Below are 21,807 nucleotides of genomic sequence, written 5' to 3'. Positions count from 1 at the left end.
GGTAACCCCAATAAAGTATATATTTTCTGAAAGCTTATTGAATAAAGATTGTGATTTTGGATTTTGTTTTCATTTCATAGACCAAAATACGCAACGTCAGCATTTTGTTTGCAATTATGATGTTGCGCAACTTTAGGTTTATTTGAGAACACATTTACATGAGAGCCAAAACTTTTCTCTGGAATTTGATCTACATATATTGGTCTAAAAAACGGTGTCTCAGATTTTTCTTTTCTTGCTCCATTAATTTTTTATGAATTTTTTCACTTGAAAATGGCGTTTTTAGGGCTTCTTTAGGATTAAAAATTCATAAAAAATTAATGGAGCAAGAAAAGAAAAATCTGAGACACCGTTTTTTAGACCAATATATGTAGATCAAATTCCAGAGAAAAGTTTTGGCTCTCATGTAAATGTGTTCTCAAATAAACCTAAAGTTGCGCAACATCATAATTGCAAACAAAATGCTGACGTTGCGTATTATGGTCTATGAAATGAAAACGAAATCCAAAATTACAATCTGTATTTAATAAGCTTTCAGAAAATATATACTTTATTGGGGTTACCATTGACGGTTTGCACACAAATTCACTGGGAACGAAAATGCCAATTTACCTTCCGTGATACCTTAATCTGTTAATTAGTTAGACGAAATGATTAACTAAGTAAGCCGGGCATAGAGCTTGGTAATTTTTGTTTCAAATTAAAGAAGTCCAAGATAACGATTTTTTTATCTTTGTCAGCCGGCACAATTGCCGCGCTAGATGATAACATCTACCGTGAGCATACTAGAAGCTACTAGACGGGCTGTAGAAGGTTGAACAAGAACGACGTAAATAATCAGTGAACCAAGCGTCTCCGTGTAGGATGCAAAACTTTCAATTAATCATTTAGTACTTTAAACAAGATTTCAACAGCTCGAGCTCGACTAATCACGGAAGCGCGCGAGAGAATATATTCGCACAAGGAGACGTGACGAGCGCGGGCGTCCCTTTTTGTACGAAGTGATTTTCTCGGCAGCTTGCGTAGTCGACTGCTTAGACTTGCCCCAAGTCGCTCGTTTTTTCTTTGCATCTATAGTTACTTAAATAAAGTCGCTTTGAAATCAAGCGAGAAAGACCACTTGAGTAAAATCACCTTTGAAATCGCGCGCGAGAGATCGCGCGGGATTCATTTCTGTGAACGCGCGCGCGAAGGAAAACAAACACTTAGGAAAAGCTCGGAACGAGGCTCGTTCCGCAACGATCCTCCGCCATTTTGTTTCTCATGCCCGCGCGCGCCCTCCGTTTCCGTATCCAGCGGTCTCCTGCGAATCTAACGAGCGACTTGGAGTAAGTCTATCGACTACTCGACTGCACCCTGAGCAAAATTAGAGACTTCCCGTTGTCTACGTTAAATAAACATGATAACATGACATAACACTTCTGAAGATATAACAACGACTCTATCGTGCAGTGCCGACGCAATAGCTGTTATTACAGTTATTGGCGGTTTGACATAGAAAAACGAAAAAATGGCTCTTTCTGCATTTTGTTTACCTATATATAGACCATTATGATTTCGCCTCATTCGCATATCGTCTTAACGACGATTATTTTTCACAGGGGCGTGGGGGGGGGGGGGAGTGGATGCTACCCCCCACCCCCCCGTAAGATTTTTTTTATAATGCTGAAACTCTCAATAGCTGTTAGTTCTTCCCTAACAAAAATTTTAAGATGTCAACCACGTGCCCATTATTTTTGACGTTGCCATGGTAACGTCATAATTACAAGCATGTCTGGCCAACGATCGCCAATTTTGACATTTTTCTTTATTTTTTCCAGTTTTTACAACAAAATTGTAATATTTGCGTAGTTTTATATTCCACAAGCATTTTGATTTAATTTTGTATCAATTTCCGTTATTTTGTGACTTTCTAAAACATAGGCACGCTAAGCGTGCAGGAGTTATTTTTTCAATTTATGGGGTGGCTTGGGGTGAAACTGGGTGATTGTCCTGTTGGGATGGTTTATGCCATGGGTTGAGCTATTTGTGTATGGCGGCCCACGGAGTCACTTTTTGCACAAAATTTGCTTGCAAAAAAAATAACTTTTACGTGCATTTTGACACATCAGAACTGTTTTATTCAATTACGTAAATTTTCATCATTTAATTGAAAAACAAAAACTAATTCAATTATCAAAATGTCACAAAATGGCACGTTCTTATTCTGTTTAAGCGGTTATTTTGTTGCTAGCTTTGTAGCAACCGTAACGTGTTACTTTTGTTTTTTACGGAATACTTTTGGCTTTTTGCCAAACACTGAAACATGATATTGTTGTTTTTCTCACTTTTGTAGCATGAGACCTTTGTTTTTTAAAAACGAACGTAACACGATACCCTTGTTTTTCTCGAAAAAGCCACGATACCATATAGACATTGAACGAAAAGTACTATAATAAACGAAGTAATAAACGTATCAAATCAAAAACCACTTTCTTCGGGAAAGTTCTTTAAAGCGCAGTACACCTGGAGTATTTTTTTTCTGTCAGAACTGTTCGACAAAGATTTTCGTTCATTCACAACCTAAATTCTATTCAACAAACAAGAACTAATTGAGTTATCGAATTGTCACGGAATGGCACGCTCTTATTCTGTTTTTGCTCTCGATCGTAGTTGCTTTTAACAGCAGAGTTAATACTTGTACCGGTTCATTAAATGTTTGAACGAGATGTTTTACAGTTGATTTCAGTTTACTTTGGCCGCCCGCTTTCCGAAGTTTGTTGGGAAATTGGAAACTTTGTTATGAAGTTGCCAATTACGTTGCGAGTTTGCGAATCAAATTGCGAACTTCGATAAATTCCCAACTTCGCCGCGACTGAACTTTCGAAGTTTTGGTAGTTGAGGAGAAACAAGACATGTTGCTCGAAAGTCATGGCGATTTCTGAACTCGAAGATTTTAGAGCTTGTCAAGGAAAGTTGAAGTACCTTGAAGTGCAAGACAACGTTTCGCATCAGCGATCACGCAAGTGATTTGGCGATAAATAAATTTTATGCAGGTAGAAGTTTGGTCAAATTTTAACTTTTTTGTATGAAAACACATATTTAACGATTTCTGTGAGGCATAATCTTCACTGTCTTCAATTTCAAGTCTTCTGCGTTTGTAAACCGGATGAAACTGGATGGTTTATTGATTTTAATCGAAGCCGACGCGACGCGACAGACTAATTTGTTCGAGACAACATGTTTACGGCTCGCTGAACATAAAAAAGTTTTTTATTTTTATGACATTTGTTTCCAACAATTTAGCGTAGCAAAGCCCTTTTTGATAACATAATTATAGAAGGTTTTATTAATTTCGGGCCGAAGTTGGGAACTTTGTATCGAAGCTCACAATTTGATTCACAAACTCGCAACCTATTTGGCAACTTCATAACAAACTTTCCAATTTCCCAACGAACTTCGCAAAGCGGACGGCAAAAGTAATGACAACATTATTCTTCAAATCTGCATTGTGCAAATGTTATATGTTATTTTTACTACGGTCAGGAAAGCTAGCCTCTCCAAACGTACGCTCGAATAAGACGAATAACAAGTTGGTGTTGGGCCTTTTGCTCACGGCGTGTGCGTTGTAAGCAGGCGGGCGTTACGAAAAACGTTTTAAATCCACGGTTAAATCACAACTCACCGATTCCGCCTCCTTCTAATCTAAAAACTTCGAACGAAATTCCTGACTACGTCAGATTGCTTCCCCTTTATAAACTACAATTTGATTGGTTCCGATAGTACCTGAAATCTGATTGGTGTGACAAACAAACATACTTCACCCACTGATCGACCCACTGACTGACTGATTCACGGGACATCATGCCGACTAAGAGCTATTTTGAAAAAATAACTCAAAAATTGGTCAAATCCAAGTTGGCGAATCTAGTGACGTCATATGACGTCACAGCCAAGCTAAAGGCTTTCTACGCGGTGAAAAGTTATTTCGCTACGCCTTAATAGAACGAAATCCTTAGGGGGTTTCATACACCTTCTTTCCCTCCACCTTGTATCACGTTGGTGACTTGCTGTATGAATTTTGTACGTCCGATGGTTTAAATCATCGTATTTGTCGTAACAAGGTCAATGGTGTCGAACTTCCATACTTACAGATATTCAAGTTTTGTGTGGCTGCTAAACGCCTTACTTGGTATATGGCTTATCTTGTTATTTTGTAAAAATCTAGTAAAAAAAAAACAGAAATTAATCACCAAAAGATATATCAATACAAACAAAAATGATCTAACGGATTGTATGGATCGTGCATGTAATGCCATTCATGGGTTGTATTAGCTCAAGTGAGTAGAATGGACACCCCTCAAGGGCAGATACTAAAAATAACAAATACACATTTTTCTGACACTTATCATTGTAGTTCATTCTATGTAATATTCTTGAAGTTTACTTGCACTAAATTAATTATAAACATTTCCACGCAGGTGACTTAGTCCGATTAGTAGTAGTAGCAGCTGCAGCAGCAGCTTAACAATTCTATCTTCTAGCGAATAAGTACTTACAGATATTGAAGGTCCTTCAGATTCGAAAAATGCCCATCTTCGATGCTCTTGATTTTATTGTCTGCCACATTTCTAAGGGATAAATATTTGAAGTTCTGTGCATCAAAGAAGCAAACTAGTCAACTCCAGTCTTACAAACTATCATCAAGAAATTAGTTATAGCCGAAATGAAAGTCTCCCAAACGTTTTTTTTTTAGAAAAGGTAGCTTTAAAATCACTTGTCTCTCATTATTTAGGTAAGGCCTTCCAAAATAGGCCTTATCACGGTTTTCTTGACGAGTAGGTAGAAACTGCAGTATTTGTTTGGGAATCTGCAGGAAAATATCTTTTGCAAAAATTTGGACAACTCATACTAGATACTAAGCAAAAGATTGTATTCGCCGAAATTGAATTATGTAGCTAGGATAGAAAGCGTTCAGTCACGTTTTTAATTTCCCTTACATTTGTCTATAGTTTTTCCCGCGAACCCCGTCAATCATGCGGAAAAAAGTAAAGGCAAATGTATGGAAAAGTTAAAAACTTAACTGAACGCTTTCTAGCCCAGCTACATCCTTCAAACTCGGCGAATAAAAACTTCAGCCTAGTATCTTAACTTTACAATTCATAAGCTGTCCAAAATTCAATTTTTGTAAAAGATATTTGCCGTCAGATTCCCATACAAACACTTAAATTTCTACCCGCTTTGCCTACTCGTCAAGATGACGTCGAAAATCGTGATAAGGTCTATTGAGGTCCCGCATAAGTGATGTCGTGGATACGCTAATATTCGTGACTATTTATGTCCTTAGAAATATTAGCTGGTACGTAGCTGTTTAATAGGGGTGCACTGTAACCGCGAACATTTATGTATACCGTTAATACTTGTCAATTTGTTGCTATTGGTAGTTCATTAGCATCCCTTGTGACGTCATTGACGTTATATAAAGCTTATCGAATTATTTAGAATTGTCAGTTGTTGCGTACGTTGGCCATGAAAAGGCGAGGCGTGGTCCTTAAACATACCGCCCCTGACCAGCGTTGACTCTCGACAGGAAGCCTGAATTATTGCCGTTTTACAGCTGTGTTCACTGACACAAGCTCCAGTTTCCAACCTTATTTCGGTTTCGGGCTCTTGAACGGTTCCGGTTTCTTCTTCCGCTTCCATGCTGCCCACTACTGTTACGGCTCCGTCTTCAGCGTCGCAGCCACCCACGCTTACAACCACTTCGAACTCAGCTTAAACGTCGTCAAAGAAACCCATGGGCCTCCAGGGAAAAAGAGTTTAGAGGTAACATTTCTTCGGCTAGTTTTTGTCTTTTAGCGCCGGTGTAGGTTTTACTTGTTGGGCATTGGCACGCTCTATCGTTTGTTTTTTACCCAGCCATGTGGTCAAGTATTCCCCAGTGCCACTCGTAAGGTTTTGTTTTAGAATTTTTAATTTGAAGATTTTATTACCCAGTCCTTGCTACAGCGTTAATCTACCGGTGCGGTACATGTGTGGGGTGATGTGAGTAAGGTGTTTCCTTCTTGTCTTCTTTTTTCCCTAACAACCGGTTAAGCCTTACAAGCTTAGGTCATGCGTCGATACAAGATTCTTAAACCTCTGCATGAAAAATACACCATTTTTCCTGGTTACTCTTGTTTTAGTCCCTAATCTCGCCTACCAGAACTGCCATTTTTCTAAAATAGACGACAAATTAGGATATGATCATATTTTAATTTCTACTGATTCAAAACAGTTTTTTGGTGTGGAATGGAAGGGCTAGTACTTGGTGTCAACCACCTTTCTTTTTGGCTGGAAAAACTCTCCTTTCGTCTATCGGACGGTGAGCTTGGGCTCCACTAACTATTTTAGGAATTATGGGATTACGGGAACCCTGTACATTGATGACAGGCCAGTAAATGAGATTTTCACCCGAGGGGGTATTTCGTCTCGACCTATGGAATTGAGGAGCCCTGGATTCACCCGCCAGTCAGCATTAGCAGCTCTGTTTGTAGGCTACAAAGTATTAATTAACTTGGGTTACTTTCTGGTTTTGAATAAATGTGTTTTGCCAGCCTCGATGCGTTTAACTTTCCTAGGAATGGTCATTGATTCGACAAGTCTCGCGTTTGTGATTCCGGAAGAAAATATAGAGTCAAGTTTGCTGAGCTACGCGAGTCCATTCTATCCAGAGAGTCCACCATTCCCCTCAAGTCGATCCAGAAATTAATAGGGAAGTGCGTATATTTTTGTTTGGCATTCCCTGGGGCAAAATTTTATATCAGGGAAGCGAGTGTCAGCTGTGGGGTAGTAAAATAATCCTAACACCTTCCTTAAGAAATGAAATAGGGTTTTGGCGTTTTCTTGACGTCTGGCAATACGGGCCATTCTTTGGATCCAGGAACGTCATTTTTCCGTATCTTTGTCAACTGATGCTTCTGCTTTTCGTTGGACAGCAGTACGTAGTTTTCCACTAACATCCAGCTGATCGCAGTCTGGACGACTACTGGGACGACAGTCTGGTGAACGAACACATTAACGTAAAAGTTGGAGTCTTTTTCATCCAGTGTCAGGGACTGAAGAATGGACACGCAAGTCGATAATCAAGCAACTCTGAATGCTTGGCATGGTCGCGGACCCAGGTCCTTAAAACTCAATGAAGTAACTCGCCACATCTTCCATGATGTTACAAGCAAGACAAGGCGTTCACAATGTTTTACGTTCGATCCTCCTGGTTTTAACCAAGCCGATGAATCTTCCCGCTGTTTGTCCGATTGTGCCACGTTAATTCTGCGTTGCTGGGACATTGTATGTGATCAATTTATTTTCGGTGGATTGAACGGGCATACTTAAGATCTTATGGCACTGAACTCGAATGCCCAGCACGACCTTGCAGGTGCTTGTTTAACCCACTTTTCACCTTTTCCCACCCCAAAATCGGCTGGTGTAAACGTTTTAACGAGGAGTTGTCGTCATGTGATGGTGTTATCATAAACGCTTACGTTTTCCCGCCATAAGCATCAACTGGTCCTTTTTGTGTTTTACAGCTAATTTGAGAAACGTTGTCGGAAAAAAGCACAAAAGTGTACGCGACAAGACCGAAAGGTAGTATGGGTAGAGGTAGAGGGCTTCTACACGTGCTGAATACTAATAAGGCGGTGACATTTCAAACGCGAATCCCAGCATGCGATGGTCACTTTGGTTGTTTCAGAACCTTCTCCTTTACCTCCCTTGTGGGTCGGTGATAAATGCTGTGGCCAAACAGCGCACACTCATTGTTCGGATGCGGTCCTTTTTCCTTCCAAGACTAGTTTGAGGCCGAAAGCAATTAGCTCTTCTCTATGGGCTTTCCAGGTGGGAGAGCAATGACTACTAGATTCTAACTGTTTTTTCGTATCTACTTTTTGCGGCAATTTCCGTTAGTGCTAACGATCTTCGTGACTTCTGTATCATGTCCGTCCTGTTCTTATCCAAATGACAATGACTTTCAATTTTGGCAACGTTGCGGTCATAAATGTCAGCTTCAAACATCCCTTACACAAACTAGTCTGATAGAGATATTACGACAGCTTATACCGGTGATGCAGTTAACTTTGTTATCTGGATAGACAGGAGGTGGAAAACTGTTGTTCACGATAAAAACTGTGTTTATGGAGCTGAGCTTTTGGAACAGTGGACTCTTTCATTTGAAAACTTAGATCTATATTTGGCAAGTGTGGTAGAATTCTCGACGATATCGTGTTCCCGGGCTACGGTAACCCTGCAGCGTCTTGGAAAGTGAAGTCCTACTTAACGGCTACGCGAGAAGAGCAACTGCTGACAAGAATAATTCCCTCACAAAATGAGCCTTATTTAATTATAACAGATTTGGCAGAGATTTTAGTTTTTTGAATGATCCCAATAAGTCTCCAATTCAGCTTTACGTACTCTGCGCTCGAAACCAGCTTTCTCCAAGACCCAGGGGTTTTTTGCGGGCGACAGGGCGGGAGAGTTAAGTTGGAAAAAAACAAGAGTACTCTATTTTTCTGGAAAAGAAGGTATCCTGTTCAATCACACGCTAACAAAGTCTTTACATGATGGCACGTGTAATATGTTCGCCCTAAAGAGAAAATTACACAAATTAAACTGTGTGATTTAGTCTGTGTTCCTATTAGAAAAGGTTTTCTCTTTAAAGCGGCGAATAAAGCGGGCGACGTTACTGATAAGTTTTTTGACTCCGTGGCGGATCAGGTCCGTCTATCTTCTTATACCAAACAACTCCCTGGGACTTAAAGCAACCGGCGGTTGACTCTGCATGGCATACGCAGTGGCTGCGCTATTTCTCTTCTTCTCGCTGTTATACCATTGGAATCTGTTATGGCCAATGTTGGCTGGGGGACCTCGGCAACGGCTAAACATTACACAAGTTAGACCAATTGATGACGTTGGATGGTAACAGCTAGAGATATTTTAGCTTGCCTTGCTTTGGACCTAAGGGACTGGTCAAAAAGTACAAGGGGTGGGGGAGGGGGTGGGCCGGAGCAGAAAGGCGGTGGGTCATCAGTTTTTGAGCCCTGGAAAAGGGGTGGGTTATGTAATTTTGATCTACACGTAGAGGGGTGGGTCATCCTATTTATTCACTAACTTTAAACTGTTACAGTTCCAAGAAAAGTTGTAGTCATCATTATATAAAATTGATAAATTTCTCCATGTGAGCAGTTTTAAATGAATTTCTAGCGATTTCAAAAGGCCCAAATATAAAAATTTCCGGGGGAAGCGTGCCCCTGACCCCCCTAGATGACTTGTGATCATAACAAGATCAGTTTTGCTTGTCTCTCTTCAACCTGCATAGATTCACGCTGGCCTTTAGGCCTTTTAATACCTGTAAACTCTTTAGTCAAACACTTTGCAAATATGAATGACGGACAGTGGTTGAAGTTTCTGTTATTAATTTCTGTATAAAAATATGAACTCTTCAATAATTGACTTAAACCCTTTCGCTCCCCATGGAGCATAGGTCCACGGAAACCACTGCTCGCCATCGTGTTCTGTTTTGGGCTATCCTTTCAATCTGCGTCCAGGTGTAGCCTGCTTTGCTCGCCTCGTCATCTACCGTCCTCCTCCAGCTGTTTCTGGGACGGCCTCGGCTCCTCTTCCCCTGTGGGTTCCATCTCAGTGCCTGCTTGGTGACATTGCAGTTTGTTTTCCTGAGGGTGTGCCCAATCCAACCCCACTTTCGCCTTCTTATCTGGATGTTGATCCTTTCCTGCTCAGTTGTTGTCCAAAGCTCTTCATTTGTTATGACCTCTGGCCAGTGGATGCCCATGATGGATCTCAGGCATTTGTTGATAAAGGTCTGCAGTTTGGTGGAGTTCGCTTTTGTTACTCTCCACGTTTCAGAGCCGTAAAGGAGGACTGACTTTACGTTGGTATTAAATAATCGTAGTTTGGTCTTTCTGGAAATCACTTTTGATCTCTAAACAGGTGTCAAGATGGTGAATGCAGTTCTTGCCTTTCCGATCCTCACTCGGATGTCCTGATCAGATCCACCGTCCTTGCTGATGTTACTTCCAAGGTACGCAAAGTCCTCCACCTCGTCGATTTCATCCTCATCTAGTTCTATCCTATCTGCATTCTTGATGTTAACCCTCATCACCTTCGTCTTGGATTTGCTGATCCTAAGGCCCGTCTGCATTGAGATCTTTGCCAGTCTTGTTAGCTTGGATTGCATGCTCCTGTGGTTATGTGAAAGAAGGGCAATGTCGTCGGCGAAGTCAAGATCTTCTAACCGGGTCGTGAGTGTCCACTGTATGCCATCCTGATGTTTTTCTGTCGTCCTCCGCATTATCCAGTCGATGACAAGCAGGAACAAGAAGGGCGACAGCAAGCAACCCTGGCGCACTCCAGTGGGCATCTCAAACAGTTCTGAAAGAACTCCGTTGTGGATGACTCTACAGGTGCACTTCTCGTAGGTCTTCTGTATAAGAGTGATGTATTTCTCTGGGATGCCATAGTGGCGTAGCAGCTTCCACAACACTTCCCTATCAACGCTATCGAATGCCTTCTCATAGTCCACAGAGGTCGCATAAACAGGAGAGTTCCACTCTAAAGACTGTTCCAAGATGATCCTCAGGGTAGCAATTTGATCTGTGCATGACCTATCTTTCCTGAACCCAGCCTGTTCTTCTCTCAACCGCTTGTCCACCTCTACTTTCAACCTCTCCAGAATTATCCTATTCAGTACTTTTCCCGCCGTTGACAGCAGCATGATTCCTCTCCAGTTCTTACATTCCTTCAGATCTCCCTTCTTTGGAAGTTTGATTAGGTAGCCTTCTTTCCAATCATCTGGTATCTCGTTCGTTTCCCAGATCTTGCCAAACAGTTCATACAGCATTTTGGTCGAGGTGTTTAGATCTGCCTTGATGGCTTCTGATGGTATGCCATCGGGACCAGCTGCTTTTCCATTATTCAGTTGTCTGATGGCTCTCTTGATCTCTGCTTCACTTGGCTTACTCTCGCTGACCTGCAAAGGTGTGTTGGCTGGTTGTATGTCAGGCAGCTCGCTTGGCGGAGGTCTATTGAGTAGTTCTTTGAAATGATCTGCCCACCTTTTTCGCTGTTCTTCTTGGTCAGTGAGCAACTCTCCGCTCTTGTTTTGACAGGTCTTTCCGGGATCTTTCTATCACCTGCCAGTTTCCTTGTGATGGAATATAGCTCTTTTGCATCGCCTCTGCCTGATGCCTCCTCTGCCTGTCGCGCGAGGTCTTCCACAAAGTTCCTTCGGTCGTTTCTGATGCTACGTTTAACTTCCTTGTTGACTTCCGAGTATCTGATGCGAGCTTCTGCTTTCTTAGCTCGTGTTCTGCTGTGATTCAACGTCTCCTTCACCTTCTTCCTGGCTTCTATCTTCTTCAGGGTGTCTAGACTCAAAAAGGTCTTATGCTGTTTGCGCTCTCTTCCCAGTGTTTCCTCACACGTCTCCTTCCATGCATTTTTCATGGCCTGCCACATTTCGTTGACTATGCTTTGGTTCTCCCTTTCCTCCCGATGCTCTTCATTTTCTTGAAGGCTTGCCAACACTTGGTACTTGTTGGAGATGGTGAGTTGGAATCTGTTCTTTATCTCATCGTCCTTCAGCATCCTGATGTTGTACTTATGGCTTATTTTCTGCATGCCAGTGTTCAGCTTCAAACGGCATTTGCCTACAAGAAGGTGGTGGTCTGAAGCAACATCGGCCCCTCTCTTTGCTCTAACATCAAGCAATGACCTTCTGAACTTAGATGATATGCAGATATGGTCAATCTGGTTCTCAGTTCTGCCGTCTGGAGAGACCCAAGTCGCCTTGTGTACCCTCTTGTGCGGAAAAACGCTTCCGCCGATGACAAGCTTGTTGAAGGAGCAAAAGTCAGCAAACAGCTCTCCGTTCTCATTCATTTCACCAAGACCTTGCTTTCCCATAACTGTCTCAAAACTTGTATTGTTGCTCCCCACCTTTGCGTCAAAATCCCCGAGCAACACTATCAAGTCCTTTCTAGCTATTCTGTCTATGACACCTTGCAGCCTCTCATAGAAGTCAGTCTTTGCCTCATCATCAGCTTCGTTCGTTGGCGCGTAGCACTGAATGAAGGTGGCTTTTCCGATCTTAGTGTGAAACCTTGCTGTTATTATCCTGGATGATACTGGGTTCCATCCTATGAGTGACTTCGCAGCTTGTGGAGTCAGCATAAATCCAACACCCTCTGTGTGGGGAGCATTTGCATCCTCGTGACCTGAGTATAGGACAGTCTGCCCTGTTGACAGCCTTATGCAGCCTGACTCGATCCATCTTGTCTCACAAAGGCCCAAGATTGACAAGTTGTAAGTGGTCATCTCAGCAGCAATCTGGGCAGCTTTACCTGCTTCGTACATGGTCCTGACGTTCCACGTGCCAAATAGTGTGGTTGTCTTTTTCAATAATTGATTATGAATTAATATTACATACTGATTCAGTTTTTTGCATATGTTTGTGTCTAAATTTCCCCATGGACTTTACACACAAATATGTGGAAAACTTACAAAAGGCTAGTATAAGAAGCTATAAATTCATCCTTCTTTGGTGTGTAAAGAAAATGGAAAAAGACGTACATGGAACCGCAGTGTCCATCTGGGAAAATGTCTATGTAGGGAATTGCACTTTAAAAGCTGAAGTCAAATCAAAAATCTCCAACTCCTAACAGATGATAAAGAAATGATTGGTTCCTAAATTTTTTTCAGCAAAGGGGGTGGGACATATAATTTTCAACCCCCTATCAGGGGTGGGTCAATCAGTTTTGAGCCAGAAGGAAAGGGTGAGTCACAAATTTTTGAGCCACCACTTTTCCAATTGCTCCGGCCCAATCCCCCTGGTAATTATTGACCAGTCCCTAAGCGCAGTTTACCAAGAACAAAACTCTTCAATACTCATCACTCAGGCGTTCTCGCATCAGTATTTGTAACGAGCCAAAATGTAATTTGGTAATCTTTATTTATCTCTTTCTGTGAAATTTAGAGGTTGTGGTTAGGCTTAGCAAAATGAAAGATGTTTCATCATTGTGGCGGAGTGTTTTGGTTGGGGATGAGAAATGGGCAGAAACCCATAAGGGTTGAAACGAGTAACGCGCGTTCACAGCGTTTGAATATCCAGTTTTCCCAAGTACCATATTTGGAAACACAAAGAGTTTGTATGCGAATGCTTTACACACGTAATGACACACGAAACAACATTTTCGGTTTTGCAGTGAGTTACTTACTTCCGACCTAAAGGCTGTAAATTTCCTACAGAAACTAAAGAACTTCATAAAGTGTATCCAAGCGATGTTCTCCAGTGTACTTAACGATGAAAAAACAAGAGAATTTAGCCAAATTTAACTTTACTCAACCAAGCTTGTTCAAAAACAAGATTACGCTATCGAGCGCGAGCTAGTGCGCGCAATTTTGATTGGCTAATTTTTTCGCCTGATTTTCCAAATATGGTACTTAGTAGAAACGAATGTGCAACACACTTTTGTACAATGCGAATTATAGAGAGTTGCACGTTTCAACACTTATGGGTTTCTGCAGAAACTCATAAGGGTTGAAACGTGTAGCTCCCTATGATTCGCATTTTACAAAGCGTTTGCATATTCGTTTCCAGCAAGTACCATATTTAGAAAATCGCGAGAAAACATTAACCAATCAAAATTGCAATATTTGGATTAAATTCACAGCGCGCGCTAGCTCATGCTCAATGGCGTAATCTTGTTTTTTTAACCAGCTTCGTTGAGTTAAGTTAAATTTGGTTAAATTCTCCTGTTTCATCGTCATTAAAAATAGTCTGGAGAACTTCACTTTGATACACTTAATAAATTCCTTTAGTTTCTGAAAGTAAGTTACGGCGCTAAGATCGGAATTCAAGTAACTTAATAAACCGCAAAACCGAAAATGTTGTTGCGTGTGTCATTACGTGTATAAAGTATTCACGAACAAACTCTTCGTGTTTCCAAATATGGTACTTGGCAAAACTGAATATTCAAACGCTGTGAACGCGCGTTACACGTTTCAATCTCTGGTATGGGTACGAGTATGAAATAAGGTATGGGAGATAGATTGTGGATATAGGGATGATCCATTAAGGTACTGCGGTATTGAGGATCATTAAAACAACAAAACAAGAGAATGGAGGCGAAGTCGTTCAGCGATACTCAACAATCCATGCGCACATCTGGGGTTCCGGGCATCTACAGTTTTAACGTATGTTCTGTTTAAACAATGGAGTGTTTCTGTCGAGGAACTATCGGCTGATAGTTGTCCCGCGGAAAGTTAATGTTCTTAAAACAAATATTTGTTATAATTTCGTCACTTTCGTAGTTGGCATCCTACCGTCTACGAGAGACGATGGTGTAGCGTCCAGTTTGTTTTATCTGCACCTACGCGAGTGGCTAAGCAGGCCAATTCGGGAGTGAGTCTCTGCTGCGTCAATTTACCAAATTGTAATATTTGCTTTGTGTATTTACTCTGCATGCCTATATTTTTCGCTGGCCGTATGCTATAATTTACTCTTTATATTCGTGCGGCCTTTTTCTCTCTCACTTCGTGTCACGTTTGCAGTCGGTTACCCGGACCTTGTTTCCTTTCAGCAATTGGTAAGCCACGTTTCGCTGTATTACTTGTTTTTTTTTTTTATTTTTGTCGCCCCTCATTGTGTGTTGTTTTGTTTTAATTCATTTGTAATCATCGTTAGGAATTAACAAAAATATTCGCCGTTTAATACAGATGTTGGACCGTCTGTGCGTGGGTATTTATGTTGTGGACCAACATCTCAACATTAGCAAGTGTCGTTACTTACAAAACGTTACGGTAGTCTGTCGTAAAAATAACCTTTCTAGCCCTAATTCCGCAACATCTGTAATCTCTGGTTGCGACACCTTTTGATAGGTTATCCCATGCACACTATGTAATATATAGATTTAGGCAAGCCTAAAAGCGGAGCTCCCCAGTTAATTATTTTGCACTTTATTGAAACCTGAATTCAAGCCATTGTACAATTTTAAGGCTAAGAATATAATATTCGTTTTATTTTTTTTTTTATAAATTTTAATATTGTTACTTACTTTTTTTTACCGTGTCCCGGGGGGGGGGGGGGGGGGAGAGGTACTCCCTAAAATTTACTCAAGGGGTGTGCCACTGAGTCGCTGAGACTCTGGACCTGTTCCAGAGAAAAACGGCTCAATTTGCGACCCTGTTCCAGACAAACAGTGCAAAATAGGTACCCTGTTCCAGACAATATCCACAATGAAAAATATATGAAGATAGATATAAAAACACTAGCGTACATCACAAAGCGCTCACTTGACTTTGTCTGTGGCTTGGAGAAAAACCAATGAGAGGAGCGGATTTTCATAGCTAAACTTGATAGTGTTCCACAGTCAAAAGAGTGATTTGTATACCCTGTTTCAGAGTCAGAGAGGCAAAAGGCACACCCTGTTGAGCAGCACATACCCGTATAGCCCTTATATGGGAGTACCGTATACAGCAACACCAAATAAGCCGAGAACAAACAAAATCAATCAAAACGTTTTAATTCCACCGACAGCATTATGATCCAGAAGTCTGGATGGGAAATTATGCTGCAAAACGGGTAATTATGTAACCTTCGAAGATAAGGAGGGGGTAGTAGGGCTGCATGTTGGGGTAGATAGGCATATCACGTGGTAAATTAGCAAAGCACTTAACATTTAGAGTATATAGGAAATAATATAGATCTACATTAAGAATATGGTTAATTTTCTTTTTTTCATTCATTCATTTGTTTTTATTTTCACTATTTGCCTATATTTTAATTTTGAATGGAAATGGCAGAGGTCATACATGTAGCAAAGGGTTTACAGCATATTGCCATAAGCTAATGCCAAGCAAACCGGAGTGAAAGCTAACCACAAGCAAACTAGAGTGAAAGCTAATCCCAAGCACACCGGATGAATAAAGCTAACTGCGAGCAAACAGGGGTGAACCTAACTACAAGCAAACCGGAGTGAAACTAACTGGAAGCAAAGAAGGGACATTCTGTAACCCCATCCCACCCCCCTCGCCCCCCCCCCCCCCCCCAAAAAAAAGGATGATAGCACCTTTTTTACTTTTACATGTCTTTTTGAGTCCCCTTCCTCTTAAGGGGTTTCACTTCACTTACAGAAATAAAAAAAAAAAAAAAAAATTCTGGGAAGATAGAATATTGTTTGTGTGTCTCAAACTCAGTTTTGTTCTTTGATTACGCAGAAAAAATAGAATCATGTTTGCTTGTGTATAAAACTATGCAAGAAAAAAAGCATCAATACTTTGACTGCTCTTTTAAAAATTTGTATGCTTTATTGTACACATTTTTGTGGAGTCATGTTGCCCATTCGTCATGAAGTTCACAAAGTAAGCAAATGAGTCACAATTTGGTTGCTTCATGGTACCTAATGGATACTGCAAATTTAATCTGGCTTTAGAATATTTCACTAATTTTAACATTATAGCTGTTCTTATAAATTGTACGCAGCATACAACACATAAGAATGAAATTGGTATTGCATATTGCTTGCAATCACGATTTTAACCTCTATACTTAAGAATTACACCAGTTTCAGCATTACCAATCCAAATTCAAATTATTACATTGCTTTTTACCTCCACTACCTCCCCCAAGGTCAACCAAAGATCTTATGATATACAGTAATTAGACAACTACATGTAAGTCCTGTGTAGTCGAGGGCTCAAAATATTTGGACACTTACAGGTCATGTTAACCGGCCAAAGAGATTTTAGCTTGGTCACATGTGGTTTCTTACCAGCCAAAACATTGAAAATAGCAATTTTAAACTCCCATTCATTTCTGCTGTTACTGTTTTGGCTGCATAAATTATTCTTAAAAAGATCACTTCATAATGCCCTTGTTACATCTAAAAAGATGTGAAAGAGACAGGTCAATCAAGAAGTTGTTTTCTGAAGTACACTGTAAATACGTTAACATTTAAAATATAAACTTTGCTCATTTGCAGCTTTTCTTGATTTCAATTTACATGTAATTTACTAGTCTCTTGAAAATGGCATCATGAAGACACCCAAACATCAAGCTGGATAATCTTAATCCTTCCTGTTTTCTTTTGATGTCCTTGTCCACATTCTGTTTTTGTGTCTGTGGCTCTGCAAATTCTGAAATTCATGTTAACCCTGAAAAAAGTCAAATGCCACAGATTAAATTAAAATTGATTAATTGGTATGAAAATCAATAATTTATAAAACAAAACACTTAACGCAAGCTTGTATAAAGTGAAGCAAAACTACTGGATGCGAAAGGATACCTTATATATTTAACAGAGATGTATCAGCACAGACTATTTTTTTTACTGATAACTGCGAAGTCAACTACAGAAAAAAAAACCGGTAACTCGAACTCGGATAACTCGAACAACCTTGCTAACTCAAACTCACTTCCATTTCCCTTGGATTTGACCCCACTTTTCAGTCATTTTTACTCGGTTAAATTCGAACTCGGATAACTCGAAAACCCCGCTAACTCGAACTAAATTTTGTTTCCCTTGAACAAAATTTGGGTCAAACTTTTTACGCTGATAACTCGAATTCCAGAACTTGCAACTCGCAACGGTTGCCCATTGATTATAGCAATGAACAGATCATGTATTTGACAGTCATTTTCCACTCTTAACAAAAGAATGTGTGGTCGCTTTAGAGTTTCTGGCAAGATAAGTTCAATTTGCACAGTACTGTATACTGAAGTGCTTAAAAATCAGTAAACTATCAATTATTAACTTGGCAAATAAAATATTCAATCAACCCCGCTAACTCGAAAAACCCCGCTAACTCGAACTCATTTTCGTTTCCCTTCAGAGTTCGAGTTAGCAGGGTTCTACTGTAAATATTTCAGGACCTGAACAATCGATGAAAATCGATGATCGGAAAATCAATCGATCAATCGATGACAATCCATTAATTACTGTTGATTGGCATCGATTGGCATCGGCCAATCGATGATCAATCGATAATCACACTTTGGTGGTCGCGAACTTCATCGATTGCCATCGATTGGCATTAAACACACAATCAATCCGAAGCATGAAGTAAATACTTACATATGTTGTTTTGTAAAAAAAAATAATAAAGCTCCTTTCCATTGAGATGAAGTTTACATCATAAGCTTTAATGTTTCTGTTTTTCATTCGAGTTTCCTACTGTTTGCTAGCGCTAGAATTCCAAAGACACTTCGTTATTCGTGATCGAGTCAAAAATGGCGGACGTGACAGGCGAAACTCATCACCAGACTCCCACTGTTGTCTCGTTTTCGTTCCGACGTACGGACGACGTATTTTTGAGTTCTCTCTGCTACTGTTTGATTTGAAATATTTCGGACGAGCGAGAAAATGTTTATGGACTACAAGACAGAGTTTTAGAAAAATTACATTGTACTTAGACAGCGAGGAATTCTGTAAGTTGCGATTTCTATTTACTTTGCCAGGAGTTGGTTCGAAAGCAAACCAGACCGAAAAGCGTACGCTTCGTTGATGGAGGCGAATAAGACTTAAGCTCAAAACGTTTGTTTTAAATAATTATTGCCTTATTACTGTTAAGTTAGTAAGTTTCTCGTTGTATTGACATTTTTTGGAAAGGTTATCATTGTTGTTGCTAATAAAATATAACATACAAGAGAGACCGTGTGTTTTAAAGTAAACATATTTATCAAATACTAGTCAAATAAAAAACGATGGCAGTTAAATGATCGATTGAATTGGTAATCGATGATATTGATAATCGATGAAAATCGATGTTAGTTAATTGATCGATTGTCATCGATTATCGATGAAATTGATAATCGATGACAATCGATAATCACAAAAACTTTAGCGATCGATTGTTCATCGATTATCAATATCAATCGATTAATTGATATCGATTGTCATCGATTGTTATCGATTGCCATCGATTATCGATTCCATCGATTGTTCAGGTCCTGATATTTTAATAAACTCAAAGCATCACTGCAAACCCTTACACTCCCTCTTTAAAAGGTTTGACCTTTAAATACTCCCCCTCCCCTCTACCCCTATATATACATGTACATGCATAGGAAAAACATTGCCACATCTTAAAAGCTTTTTTCTTAACAGTAATACTAAGATTTTTAAAGATACACATTTAATTAATAATAAGTTTGCATGCACAGCTGCATACAGTGTCTAAAATGGCATGAATTTACTCACAAAGATTCCAGTTTTCCAGTAGTCATTAACCTTTGTTGTGTGCATTTTCCAAATTCCACAACAAGATTGTGATTTTTTTATGACAAATATAACATTTACTGTTGACATTCTGAATGAAACCAGCAAAACAGACCTCAAAATCTCAAAATTGTTGACATTGTTATGTAATCCACATGAACGCTCAATAGTGAACAGAACTACATGACAAGTGGATTATTTAATATATTTGGGAACGAAAGAGCTAAGTAATGAAGCTGAAGTTTATTTACTCTGACTAAATGAACAGTAATTTTACCTCCATCATGAATATCAATAAACTGCATACACTGAATCGATCTATTTCACTCGGAGTTAACGAAATTCCAGGTGCTTCGTGCAAACTGACATCACTTTCATTCTCATCTCAGCTGCTCTTCCAGCACTGTAAAACAAAATAATCATATCACAAGCATTTAAAAATCGTAAGCTTAATTTTCTTCGAGATGTGTTGAAGTGATATTCTTTGTGAATTCGTTCATCGAAGGCCCAACAATTATTTGTTTACATAATCAAATCCTCCTATTTGATCAGTAAAACCTGGTAAAACTGAATTTTAAGGAATAGTATTTTTCAACATTGTTCATGTCACAAGCAAATGCTTAGTGGCGAAAGCAAGTAAAATGTGCCGTCAATATAAGCTTACTTTGCGTATAAAGTAAGCTTAAGACAAAACGTAGAGATATTAAATGACGGAAACACTGCAGTTTTGTACTCACCAGTTGGCCGCAGTAGGTACACTCGTCTGCTCGTTTTATCTCCGTTCCCTTGTTCTCCGCTATTTCTTTGCCTGTTTCCTCGGCACCTCTCTTGCTATTTTAGTCGCTTTTCTTCGCTACTTTGCTACCAGGTTCGACAGGCGCTTTGCTATACTTTTTCGCCTGCTTTCTGTCCGGGTTTTCTGGATCTCTCGCGATCTCTTTCCCGTCGCAAATCGCTTAAACCCTGTTTCCTCGAAGTTAAGTTTACCCTGCTCTCGTTTGTAGTCATCGGCATAACAAGGAGCCAAAATAAATGTGTTTGTCTCAAGTTCTAACTTTCAGACTAGCTGTTTAGACCTCACACTTTTTTTTCCTCACACTGCAAAATTATTTCGCGCCAGTACTGCGCGAGTTGTCAAGACCTTTCAAGATCCCGGATGTGCGCAACACCGTACGTACGTTTGTACGCCGCCGTACGCGCCCGCGAGGCATGCCGCTAGCCATGATGACCATGAAAACTCGGATGCAGAGGTTTCCTATTTTATTTCATGTGTTTTTTTTTTTTTCATGTGTTTTTTTTTATGGGTATGGTGCTCCGCTCTGCGGCCCTTACGGGCCGCTAAGGAGCTCCGCTAAAAGTTATCAGGTAAGGGCCGCCCAAGGTTGGCAACGTTATAATCGGGAGCAGTAACTGTAAATTTTGAAGTAGTGCCCAAAAGAATGAAAACAGGAAAAGCGCTAAACTACGTACAAGAATGGAGAATCACTCTGCTTAAAGAAATTTAAGATTTAGGGGAACATAAACAACCTGCGACTTGCAAGGGAAAGTATCCATGGATAAAAAATTTACTGTGACAATTTTTAATAAGATATAGTTCTGAAGACATTTTTCCTTGAATCTTCAACTTGAAATACTTGCCAAATGTATGTACTTACAAATATGTCAGCCTTCGTAAGCTTTGGAATATTCCTTCAGGCAGCACTTCTATTTTATTGTGGCTAACATCCCTGTAAAAACCAAAGTTAAGTAATTATTAAGAAAAAACGAGTTTCATATCTATCACAACCACCAGAATATTAAAGAAATGAAGCATAATGTGTTCATGTTCTTCACCGAATATAAACTTATTTTCCTTTTACTACAGCAATGGCGTCAGCGTGCAAAGAAGCCAAGAAAATAGTCGGATCCCCACGACATTCCCTTAAAGAATTAAAATGTAAAGAAAGAATGGTAACGAACTTACAAAGTCCCCAGTCCCCACAGATTGGAGAATAATCCGGAGGTTAGATTGCTAAGTTGATTCCATTGCAGGTACCTGGAAAGAAGAAATGCAAGACATTGTCATTTAGCGTATCTAAGAAAACTAAACAAGGAAATATGTTTCCTTGACGTAATACTGCTAATGAAATATCACTGTACGTATATGTAAAGTCTGGCCAAACGGGGACGCAAGTAGCCGGAAGCTTTTAACTTAAGTTCACTAGTACTTGCATCTCCGTTGGGCCAGGACTTGCGTTCGTGAACTTGCATTGACTTGCGATAAATTGCGTTCACTTTGGTCGAGACCAAATTTGCACGCAAGTCAACGCAAGTTTTCACCCGTTTTGCCACCCAACGAAAATCAGTGCGAGTCTTGCTGTTAACTTCAAGTACAACTTGCGTTCACTGGCGAGTAAACTTGCGGGTGCGTTTGGCCAGCCAACGCAAGTCTGTACGCATTACCGTTTAACAAGGGCTTAAGGGAAAAACAGGAATGAGTAGGTAGTGAGAGGACTCAGTTACTAAAGTAACAGTGACTCAGTAGCAGTAGCAGTAGCAGCCGTGTTCAGCAGCAGCAGCA

The 21,807-nt window shown here is 40.1% G+C and overlaps 1 protein-coding gene and 1 long non-coding RNA gene across 2 annotated transcripts in view; both read right to left on the bottom strand.

Annotated features, from left to right (window-relative positions):
* The window catches only part of LOC144640140 (uncharacterized), a 45,923-nt gene extending 24,647 nt beyond the window's left edge, over positions 1-21,276 (bottom strand). Inside the window, exons 1-4 of the mRNA XM_078499351.1 lie at positions 21,211-21,276; positions 20,903-20,974; positions 4,539-4,610; positions 4,132-4,203 (exon numbers count right to left, since the gene is read on the bottom strand). The gene's annotated coding sequence lies outside the window, so the exon portion shown is untranslated. The remainder of the gene's footprint in view (positions 1-4,131; positions 4,204-4,538; positions 4,611-20,902; positions 20,975-21,210) is intronic.
* LOC144640172 (uncharacterized) lies at positions 16,314-20,550 on the bottom strand. The gene is made up of 3 exons (XR_013568299.1): positions 19,985-20,550; positions 19,525-19,650; positions 16,314-17,184 (listed from the first exon to the last, which is right to left on the bottom strand). It is a non-coding gene; the product is annotated as an uncharacterized LOC144640172 (long non-coding RNA).
* Positions 21,277-21,807: the final 531 nt, after the last annotated feature.

This window comes from Oculina patagonica, unplaced genomic scaffold, assembly GCF_052425735.1.
Source record: "Oculina patagonica isolate OP01 unplaced genomic scaffold, crgOcupat unplaced2, whole genome shotgun sequence".
Classification (NCBI taxonomy): Eukaryota; Metazoa; Cnidaria; class Anthozoa; order Scleractinia; family Oculinidae; genus Oculina; species Oculina patagonica.
The sequence above is the reverse complement of the archived record's forward strand: the minus strand, read 5'-3'. Positions and strand labels throughout refer to the sequence as shown.